A 12,272-nucleotide genomic window follows, 5' to 3' on the forward strand; every position below is an offset into this window, starting at 1 on the left:
ACAAAAATCACAAAGTCACAGAATGGCCAAGGTTGGAAGGGACCTCTGGAGATCATCTGGTCCAACCCCCCTGCTCAAGCAGAGTCCTCTAGAGTACATTGCCCAGGATTGCATCCAGATGACTTTTGAATATCTCCAGCGAAGGAGACTCCACTACCTCTCTGGGCAACCTGTTCCGGTGCTCTGTCACCCTCACAGGAAAGAAGTTTTTCCTCATGTTCAGATGGAACTGCCTGTGGTTCAGTTTCTGCCCGCTGCCTCTTGTCCTGTCACTGGGCACCATGGAGAAGAGACTGGCCCCATCCTCTCGACACCCTCCCTTCAGATACTTGTACACATTAATAAGATTCCCTTCTCAGTCTTCTCCAGGCTGAACAGGCCCAGCTCTCTCAGCCTTTCTTCAGAGCAGAGATGCTCCAGTCACCTAGGGTGCAGACTAGTCCCCCCAGAATGCAGTCTCCTTCCAGTCCCCCAGGGCCATCTTCGTAGCCCTCCGCTGGACTCTCTCCAGGAGTGCCATGTCTCTCTTGTACTGGGCAGCCCAGAATTGGACACAGCACTCCAGGTGAGGCCTCCCCAGGGCTGAGGAGAGGGGCAGGATCACCTCCCCTGACCTCCTGGCAACACTCTGCCTAATGCATCCCAGGATCCCATTGGCCTTCTTGGCCACAAGGGCACCCTGCTGCCTCATGCTTAACTTGCTGTCCACCAGCACTCCCAGGTCCTTCTCGGCAGAGCTACTCTCCAGCAGGTCAGCCCCCAGCCTGTCCTGGGGCATGGGGTTATTCCTCCCTAGGTGCAGGACCCTGCCCTTGCCTTTGTTGAACTTCAGGAGGTTCCTCTCCTCCCACCTCTCCAGCCTGTCCAGGTCCCTCGGAATGGCAGCACAGCCCCCTGGTGTGGCAGACACTCCCCCCAGTTTAGCATCATCAGCAAACTTGCTGAGGGTGCACTCTGTGCCTTCCTCCAGGTCACTGATGAATACATCGAACAAGACTGGACCCAGCACTGACCCCTGGGGGACACCGCGAGCTACTGGCCTCCAACTAGACTCTGCGCCATTCACCACAACCCTCTGAGCTCGGCCATCCAGCCAGTTCTCAAGCCACCTCACCGTCCACTCATCCAACCCACACTTCCTGAGCTTACCTAGGAGGATGTGATGGGAGACAGTGTCAAAAGCCTTGCTGAAGTCCAGGGAGACAACATCCACTGCTCTGCCCTCATCTACCCAGCCAGTCATTCCATCAGAGAAGGCTATCAGATTGGTCAAGCATGATTTCCCTTTGGTGAATCCATGCTGACTACTCCTGATCACCCTCTTGTCCTCCAGACGCTTAGTGAGGACCTCCAGCAGGAGCTGTTCCACCACCTTTCCAGGGAAGGAGGTGAGGCTGACAGGCCTGGAGTTTCCTGGCTCCTCCTTCTTGTCCTTTTGGAAGACTGGGGTGACACTGGCTTTCTTCCAGTCCTCAGGCACCTCTCCTGTTTTCCATGACCTTTCCAAGATGATGGAGAGTGGCCTGACAGTAACATCCGCCAGCTCCCTCAGCACTCGTATGTGCATCCCATTGAGGCCCAAGGATCTGTGGGTGTCAGGCTTGCCTAAATGATCTCTAACGCAAACCTCCTCAAACAAGCGAAAGTCTTCCTTTCTCCAGACTTCCTCCCTGGTCCCCAGGGTCAGGAATTCCTGAGGGCTGACCTTAGCAGTAAAGACTGAAGCAAAGAAGGCATTCAGTACCTCTGCCTTCTCTGTATCCTTTGTCACCAGGGCACCCACACCACTCAGCAGCGGGCCCACATTTTCCCTAGGCTTCCTTTTGCTATTGATGCATTTAAAGAAGCCCTTCTTGTTGTCCTTGACATCCCTTGCCAGACTTAATTCCAAATGGGCCTTAGCCTTCCTTGTCGCATCCCTGCATACTCTGACAACGCCCCTATATTCCTCTCAAGTGCCCCCCCGACCCCGCTCATTTCCGCTTTTCCACATTCTGCATTCTTCCTTCTTCTGAGTTTGCCTACATTGCTCATCCGTGTAGGTCTCCTGCCCACTTTGCTGGACTTCTTACTCTGAGGGATGTACCAATCTCAAGCTTGGATGAAGTGATGCCTTCTTTGTTTGTTATTACAAGGTCGAGCAGCACACCTCTCCTTGTTGGCTTCTCCACTACCTGTGTCAAAAGTTATCATCAGTGCTGTGCAGGAACCTCCTCGACTGTGCCTAGCTGCGTTGTCTTCCCAGCAGATGTCAGGGGGGTTGAAGTCCCCCATGAGAACCAGGGCCTGTGATCGTGAGGCTACTTCCAGCTGTCGGTAGAAGGCCCTATCGACAACTTCTTCCTGATCAGGTGGCCTGTAGCAAACCCCCACAACAGTGTCACCCAGTTAGCTCGCCCTCTAGTCCTTACCCATAGGCTCTCCACTTGCTCTTCATCCACCCCGAGGCAGAGCTCCATACATTCCAGTTGCTCCCTCTCATAAAGAGCAACTCCACCACCTTGCCTTCCTGGCCTCTCTTTCCTAAAAAGCACGTAGCCATCCATGGCAGCATTCCAGTCATGCGAGCTATCCCACCGTGGCTCTGTAACTGCAACAAGATCATGGCCCTGCAACTGCACACAGATCTCTAATTCTTCCTGCTTACTCCCCATGCTGCGGGCACTGGTGTACAGGCATTTCGGAGAGCCAGTCAAGCTTGCAGGTTTCTCAGGAGGGGTGCGAGAGGATCCTCCATAGCCATGTCCCATGCGCACTTCCCTGGCTACATGCACCTGCTGGAGGCATCCCGACTTGAGCGGTGTTTTAGTGACTCTCCTGCCACTATACCATTCCCCTTCCCCCATCTTTCCTAGTTTAAAGCCCTCCTTACCAGGCTGGCCAACCTGTTGGCAAAGACATGTGTGCCCTGCTTAGGGAGGTGGATTCCATTTCTCCTCATCAGCTGTCGACCTTCAAACAGGGTCCCATGGTCAGAAACCAAAACCCTGCTGCCAGCATCAGTGGTACAGCCAGTTGTTGACTTGGAAAATCCATCTACTCCTCCTCCCATCCTTCCTGCTTACTGGCAGGATTGAGGAGAAAACCACCTGGGCTCCCAGGCCCTTGGCCACCATCCCCAGAGCTCTGAAATCCTGCTTGGTGGTATCCAATTTGCCCTTGGTGTCATTAGCGCCCACATGGAAGAGCAGCAGAGGGTAGTAGTCTGACGGATGGACAAGCCTTGGCAGTCTTTCTGTGACATCTCTTACTCGAGCCCCAGGCAGGCAGCAAACCCCTCTAGACAAGAGGTCAGGTCGGCGGATAGGTGCCTCTGTCCCCTGCAGCAGGGAGTCACCCACAACAATCACTCGCGGCTTCTTCCAGGTGTTCCCGCATGGCACTGGGTCTGTCGGGCCAGTTGCTTCCCTTGAAGCCATGCCCAGCTCCTCCTCAGCCTGGAGGGCACTAAACCTCTTCCTCAAAGGCAAGTCTTGAGGAGGAGCAAGGCAAGAAGCCTTTCTCCTTCTACGAGAAGTGGCCAGTTTCTAGCATTCTTCAACAGTGTTATGACGTGCTGTTTCACACAGCACAGAGCCCTCCAGCAGCTCCACTGCTGTGGGGTGTTGGGACTCCCGGAGCTGCACGGTCTCTGAGAATCCCCTGTCAATCTCTTGCTCATCTTCTCGGATGCTACTCTGCCTGCTAACTGCCTCCCATAACTCCTTTACCTGACCACACACCTCATCAGCCACAGCACACCTTCTGCAGGAGAGCTGAGTGTCAGCCCAGGCCTCACGGAGAGGCCCCAGGCACTTCCTGCAGCCTGACACCTGTAGAGCTGCTTCTGCTGTCAGAGGGTCTGTCTGGGTCAAAGCTACAGATACAGCTGGTGCAGCAGCTATCAAATGCATTGTGATGAAGAAGCTAGTATGGGCACCACAGAATTATGTAGTCACAGCTTAGAGAGTAGCAGATCTGTGTCTGATTAATTATCAGTACTCAGGAAAGAAGAAAATCATCTCACTTTAAATGGTTCATACTATGTGATATAGTATGTAAGGCTCTTAAAAGTAAAATTGTGTATATTGCAAATATGTCATTGTTTTATCTCACTAGAAACATGATTTGACATTAACCTTTATGTGATATACAAATAGAGTGTCATATGGTCAAATTAATCATTGCTGCATACTAACTCTCCACACACACAAGTTGTAGGTCAGTTTTGAGATGCCCAGATATCTCTGGATTGCAAGAAATTTTCAGGAAAAAAACTTCAGCTACTCAGGCAATTTCTCAAGTTATCACAATTTATATTCAAATGCAGGGCTTTAAATTAAAGCAAATGAAGATGCTGATGTTTCTTTAGTTCTGCAACATATTCTAAAAGCTACTAGAAGTTTTGGTTTCTCTGGCTAAAAGAACAATCATATGTGAACTTGTAAGAGGAAATTCAAAGGTAGAAGGGCTCTCAGGCTCGAAGCAGGGGAAAGGTGATCACTGAGCCAAGATAAGGCCTTGATATAACTTTGCTAGCCCTGAACAAATACGTGTAACATTGTCTGTGGTGAGAGAAAGACTAGCTGTATTGTTGGCCCAGGATAATTATAAAGCCTTAGTGTATTTGTAAGGCCACAACAAAATTGCTGACGTGCACTGTCATGAACAGACTTAGCAAACTGCTGATTTAGCATAATTAGTAGAACATAGGATAGATAATGCAATAGCAACATGGTTAATGCAGCTACAGGACAAATCGTGAAGGCAGCGGTCATCTCCAAATCAGTTTCAGGGGAGGGACCCCCTTGGGGGAGGCTGCAGGGTGAGGACATAGTGATGGGAGGATACTGTGACGGGTTATCTTTGGGTTAGCTCCAGATGTGGCTCAGAGGAATGATGAATCTGTCTGGAAAATTAAGGAAGTGAAGCACAAAGGGCCAGAGGTTACAGTGTTTTGAGGGGATAAAAGGACAGCTCGAAGATGACGAAGCGGGATGGGCAAAAGAAGACCAGCGTTGAAGACCCTGCAGTGTGAGAATTGGCTGCTGTGGACACAATCCTCCTTCCCAGGTCACCTCGACACATCTAGCGGGATGTCCCAGGACCCCTGTGCTGTGAGTGCGGACCTTCAGGGCTCAGAGGGGTCTGGCAGACCTTGGCACACTGGAAGAAGCCAAGGATTGGGGATTAACTGTCATAACCGTAATGTTGTACTGCTAATGCTTCCATGACTGCTGGCTGCTAAGCCAGTTACAGCTATCCACTGCCATTGCCATGGTTATTTCATAGTTATCTTACAGTGTACTTCGAAACTGTAACTGTAGCTGCTATTGCCATGCTTGAATTATTGTATGTTACAGTTGTATAAATTGTCAATCTACATAAGCTATTAAAAATCATATATATATGACCTGACATAGTCACAGTCTTTTTCCTTGCTGGATACTCTGCTTGCTTCTGCGTCCCTGCTATCATAGTTGCTATCCATACGCCATAGTTAATTTCCAAGACAAGTTGTGTAAAAATATCTGATGGTGCCTCCTCCACCCATCCCTGGAGGCATCTATAAATTATATCCCCTTTACTGTGTCAGCATATGGAGTGACATTTCAACATGCCAGAGTGGGCAGACAGTTTGTAAACAAGTTCTGCCTTTCCAAAATGCCCCAGGTGGTCTAAAAAGGGAGATGTAAAACCGTCAACCTGAAGGAAATTATGAAATGAAAAGACCAATAGAAGGTGTGCCTTGAATACCAAGGATGGACCTATTATTTTATCTCATTGCATGTTAAATTTAACAACTAATTCTAAGTAGCTAGAGGAACTTGTTTTGATGGAGGAGTTGCAAATAACGGTGTGAACACTAGACACAAATGCTTCTGTGGACAAATGTGTTATTTGCTCTAATCTATGAAAACAGTCTCTTGATGCATAAAGACAATTAAAAAATTTACAGTAGTGTGGAAAATTTTCTAAGTACCAGATAGATTTAACAGTTCTCAGTGGCTTGACTGAACGACTCTTAACCCAACCACTTTCTGGGATGGTTATTTGGAGGCTATTACATTGCTCTTGTAGCATAGCTCGATGAGTAGTAGCTTGAGGCTTTCCAAGGTACAGTCCTGATTCCAGCAACAAATTTATCTTTGTTGAGTTGCCCAAAGGACATCTAACTGAAACCCTCTTTTCCAATACTGATATAGATAACAAGGGATACAGATAACAAGGGAAGAGGTGAGTCAAGCTAACCACAGACTGCCTCAGAGAGTAATGCCAATGCCTGAATTGTTCCACAACCAACACTCCGAGTTTTGGCTACAAAACTGGCTTTCTCTTCAACATGATAATGGAGTGGTTGGTGGCTAAAAATGTGTGTCATCATCATCGTCAGTGGATATTATGTCCATTTCTGCCAGACAGATTGAAAAAAAAAAGCAAATACATTTTAGGTATAATTACAGTTGCATCATGCAGAGATCGTTGTGAGCTTGGTACTCTTTCATGAACCCCACCATCCATAAGAAAAGGCCCAGCTTCCCAGCTGTATCGAACTAGCATCTGCTACAAGTATAGAGAATGGAGGCTTGTGTCTTCATGACAAGTGGCTGCAAAACAGAGGGTTGCATGACCTCTCTTCTTCCCTCTTTCCAAGGGAGGTTGTGGTAGCCAAGCATTGCCAGGGCACAGCAATACAATGGCCCTATCCATCTCCTCCCAATGAACCATTAACTTCTCTCAGCTTTGCACTTGAGAGATTAGCGAAAATGGCTAGGGCGTACCTTCAAGAGAAGCTGAATGGATGTATATAAAAAAGGCAGCAAGATCCTTCGGATTTGTAGAAAGATTATGTTTAAATTGCAATAGCTGAGGGTTTATAAATTGGTGATACTAAGTTTCTCTCCTGAATATTGACAATGTTAAAGAGTCTCCTCTCGCTTTAACTAAAGTCCAGTACATAGCTGCACATTTGCTAAGTGTCTTGCTTCACGTGTTTCTACACTTCTGTGATATTATTTATGCTGCAATTTATCACCACTGTATTTCATACATTAAAAGCATCAGAAATTGTATTTATCAGGTCGATTAGATTTAATAACTGGAACCTGCTTGAATTCTCTATACTGCTTATACTGGAGACATATATATATCCAATAGCCAGAAGAACCATTAGGACCACTGTGGAGTGAATGATACAGATAGCATGGTGACTATAGATAAGCAGAACGGATGACAGGAGCAGAGACCAAAATACATATCCTCGCTTGTTTAGGAAGGTTGCTGCATGTTCCTTCTAACAGTAACTTATGGCCACGTGTATGCATATTAGCATATACGTATGTCTGTGTCGCTGGATAGAGATGAGAATAATAGTCTTTAAGCTGAGGACTAACCTTGTGCACTCTTTCAAAATCGAGCTCTGATCAATTGGCTTGTATTATCGTACATAGCACATTTGCAGCTATTTTTCTTCCTTTAAACCACCCCTTCGTTGATAACAGTGCTTCTCAGGCATTGCCCTAGCCCGGGGCTTGAGCCTAGAAATGAGGTTTATTTCCTTTCTTTTATCTTTCTCCAGTACTGGACCTTTTTGACATTTGTCTAACAGAGACAAGAGTCCAGAAGTCGCGTTGGGAGTTGTATGTGCAAAGCTTGTGCTATGATCTGCCATCTAATGAAAGCCCTCTGGCTCCTTCAGCCCATGACAAATTTTTTCCACCACTTCAATGCCTGCCAGGATTTATTTGCTTTCCTGGGGAAGCCACCCCCAAAGAAAAGGAAGATGAGTATTAGGTTATCTGTTGCGAAGAACAACCTTAGCATTTCACCATTACAATTAGCTCAGTTACATGCTCAGGTTGTTCCTGTGTCTGATCACTTACCTTGCTCTCTCATCACCAGACATATATGCATAACTCTTGTGCATGTCCATTGGAAAACAGATGCAAAATTCACTTCAGTGAGTGTACAAAGGGGTACAGCTTGGAGGTGAGAGACTTGAGGCAGTCATGACATTTCAAATCTGTGTGAATTTGATCCATACTGACACTAAAAAAAAAAAAGTCATTGTTTTTCCATGGCTTTATGTCTGGGGAAGGGGAACAGTACCAAATTCTCCAAGTGGAGGGTGGAGAGGAGAGCAGGAGCCAGAGGCTGATATTGCCATCTGAACCAGGCGAGCAGCAGGCAAAGTGGAGTCTGGCCAAAGAGTGCTCAACCCTCTGAGGCGGTTACCCTTTAGTTCCTGATGTCAGTAATATATCTACATTGGGTCTTCCAAAGCCACAAGTGCCAGTGATGTCAGCACAGCTGCTGCATGCAGCAAAAATGCAAGGCACTAATGGGCTGAAAAATTCCTCTTTTCAAGTCTGTATTTATAAGTCATCTGGATGCGAGTCTGGCTGTAAAATGTATTTTGAACAGAACTTTGTTTATACTTTTCACTAGGTACCTCAGAGAGTGTGATTTCAATAGCATGATGATTGCAGATAAGTAAAGCTGATGACAGGAATTGAACCTGGGATAGAGATGTGGATCTGTTTAAAGAGGGAATACTTGGCAGTACATGAAGGGGTGGAGAGGGAGAGAGCAAAAGCTGGGAAGACTTACTACTATAAGAAAACTGTTTCTCTTTATCCGGAAGCTCTTGGCCACAGACTATATGAGCTATTTATCTCGCTCTGTGCCTATACAAAGATCCCACACAGTGCTGCTACTGCACTACAAATATCAGTTCTTTAGTAGAGCCCAAGCCCCTTTGAGATATTTCACGCTGCTGTTTCACCCTGATATTTCAACTGCTGCCTCAAACAAGTTACCCTGTGAACAGCACAAGCAATCAAGCCCAGTTTCCTATAGCTTAGTGTGCTATGTCCTATTTTCTGCCTCTCCACAGTCCCCAGTCCTCTCCCAGGACTCCCCTAGTCCTGATGGGACCCTCACTGTGGCCAGGCAGAGGGCGGGCACAGAGCCATGAAGGCCCTGGCTGGCCATGACAGCAATCGTTGATGTCTGCAATCCTGTCTTTCTGCAGTGTCACTATCAGTCTTTCTTCTCTGTCTATAAGAAGCACATCTGTGAAATCTTCCAGAATTGCTGAGTTTAGTCAACAGGTCATTAAGGAACAGATGAAAAGAAGAATTAGTGCAGTTATTATTAAGCAAAGTGACTTCAGCTTTGTTTTCTTGGGAAAGCTAGGCTAAACATACAGAAGCCCTGCCTGCACAAAAAAAACCCAAGTGAGGCCAGGGAGGGAAAGAGGGTTAGAAAGCTGCAGTCTGCCCATGAGCCTCCCAGTGCTGTGCACTGCTTTCTGTGCATTGCTTTCTGTGACAGAAAAGGGGGTGAATTTCTGTGTTACCACTGTGACTAGTGTTAAGCACTCCAGTTTTGCTTCCAGTAGGATTCAGCTTAATCCTTTCTTGGTTAAAATGTTATCAAACACCCTTCCCGATAACGCAACCAGTCAAGACCCTTGTCACAACTGGGTTCCTTCTGACATTTACTTCATATATATGTGTTCACATGAGTAAAAAGATGCTATTTCTGATCAGGACATGTATCAACCATTTGAGTTGATAATGGTCTGTAGACAATTTGTTTTGGTATTATTAGAAGAGATTTTCCCATTTAACCACTAATGGTTTCCAAAGACAAGGCTACATGGGATAGATAAGGCAACCGCAGGCTATTCCAGGTCAGATTTATACTCCAAAATGAAATCTTCTCCTATCTTTCTGACATCTCTTTCTGTATGACTGTCAATGCAAATTCAACAAGGTTTTGAGCCATCTTTCTGTCCTGACAGGCTTTTCTCACTTTCCTTTCTTTATACTTACCTGCCACTCAGGCTTTCAGTCGGTAATACGGAATTGTAAGTCTAAGTCTCTACTCATCTAAAACTTGTGCAATTGTGCTGTGTAATATTTTCTCTTTTTCAAAGATATGCCCATTCCAACTAGCATATTTCATTTCTTCCAGACTCTTAAAATGTCACAGTTTCATCACGATATTATCTTCTGTGACCTCAGCAAACAAAGGCTTAAATGAATCTTTTCTTCCAGAACACTGCTACTGCAAAAAATCAACTTCCTAAATTGTTGCTTACACTAGGACTAGCAGATCAGCAGACCAGACTTCAACTTCTTCACTCTTTGTAACATTACTCCAGTCATCTTTTTTTTTGCTCTCACCAAATATAGGCAACTTCTTTCCCTTGTCATGGTTTTTCATGTTCCAGTCCCTACCTTTCCTCTCTCGTTTAATATCAGTAGGGTGACTGACCCTGCAGATTAGCTCACATGCCAGAGTTTGCTCCAAACCCATTTCATTTTCAAATGAACAGTTTCAGGCTTTCTCTCTCATTGCCCTTTACACTTGGGGAGAGACTCGGAGGGAATCATCCAACCACATCTATGAGACGTACCGTTACCTATCTCACACTAGTAGCATGATAGCTGTTTCTTCATATTAGCCTGCCTGAAGTCATGCTGCTGTTTTTCAGCCCTAAAAAAGGCTATTGTTATATTCCATGTTTGCACAGGGTGTAGCACCAGTAAGCTTTCTTAGGGTCCCTAACAATACAAACAACACCACCCAGGAACAGAAGGAACTCAGATCTCTTCAGGTTTTTATCTACTGGGGTTCAGAAGAGTTGTGCTTACTGCTGGAAGAGCAGAACTGAGCAATTGCACTTCTGATCTTACGAACTCAGGTTTGCACCAAGATGGCAATCACTCACATTCTTAACTTTAAGACCTAGGCCACTTTCACAAGCTTACTTGTGAAAAAGTGCCATTTAGTTATCATGAAATTTTTTACATCGGACAAAATCACGTTCCCTAAAATTAATTCCAACAAGAGACAGATGATTTCTTTTAAAACATCACTACAAAGCCATTATTTCAAGGTGACTTTAAGATCAGTGAAACTTGAACCAAGAGAATATGTAAAGAGGAAGCAAGTTGCTTTTTCCAAGAAGAAAAAAAGTTTTATCCTTCCGGCTGAGCTTTTGAGTAGCTTTGTTTGAATAAAAGCACAGGTTGTGTTTTCATCATGAAAAAATATTAAGGCCCCACATGGTATAAGCCAGGAGTCAGTTGGGAATAAAAAGACTGGGCCTGCCATATATGAATTCAGGCAAGTTATTTAGCTTCTCTGGTCCTTAGGCTCCCTCTCCAGAAAATGTAAATATTTGCAAGGCACTGTGGTCTAGGGAGGATAAAGTGCTCCATGAGCACCAGTTAGTAGTTATTATATTCCTGACAAGTCAAAACCTCTAAAAAGGCAGAGGATTATGGCGAAAGTACCGTTACATCCAAAACAGCGCTAAGACTTCATCACACAGTTGAGTGCAAGGAAAGAGGGACTACGAGATAACTGGCAAAGGGATAGAGAAACTAAGTAAAAATAAGGCATGTGAACTTTTGCAGGTGCCGCTGTTGAAACACTCAGGAACAAACTCCAACCAACCTTTCAAATGTTTTGAAAACATTATGTCAATCTTTCCATCTTCCCCCACGCAGTGCCTCACGCTTCTATGTGGTTTCTGTCCTCTTCCATAATGCATCACTAATAGCTAATCGCCATTGTTATCACCTGTTATCAGCTATAACATTAGATCAGTTCAATCAAATGCAGACAGTGAAGTCAGCATAAAGCGTTCAAATGATGACAGAAACAGTTTGCTATGCAGAAAGGGGTTGGTTATTATATCACATGTTTAAATTTATAGGTTCAGTTCATCTTTAGCTAAATATCTAGTTATTTAACAGCTGTTATGAGTCAGCCAGAGAGAGGATTAGTTAAAAAAATGTGGTGGTAAAAATGCTTTAATCTTGAGCTACAATAGAAGAACAAGTCTGGTCAGGTCATGTCTAATAAAGCTGGCTCTCTAGTACTACTTAGGGCGTTATCATTGTTCATACAAAACAAGAGATGGTTTGATATAGTTAATCCTGCCATCTTCACATTAACCCTATGAATTTCAGAAACAGCTGGATGAGACTTTTCAGGGCATGGTACCACACTAAAATATTTTCAGATAAGATATTTTTGCAAATGGGTACTACAGAAAAGTCATTTGTCAGATATCAAGCCTTTGTAAACTCATCATACTGTCACGACTCAAGGTTTCAGAGTTTTCCATCATGGCAATATCTGAATGACTTCTTGCTAGTATGTCTTTATGTCACATCTGTAGTAATGGAGACACTGAGACATGAAGTCAGTGTGCCAGTTGTTGTCAATGTCCTTTACTTTTAGCTGAAAAGCATAAAGAGAATGAAAAGCAG

Source organism: Struthio camelus, chromosome Z (genome assembly GCF_040807025.1).
Source record: "Struthio camelus isolate bStrCam1 chromosome Z, bStrCam1.hap1, whole genome shotgun sequence".
Taxonomy (NCBI): Eukaryota; Metazoa; Chordata; class Aves; order Struthioniformes; family Struthionidae; genus Struthio; species Struthio camelus.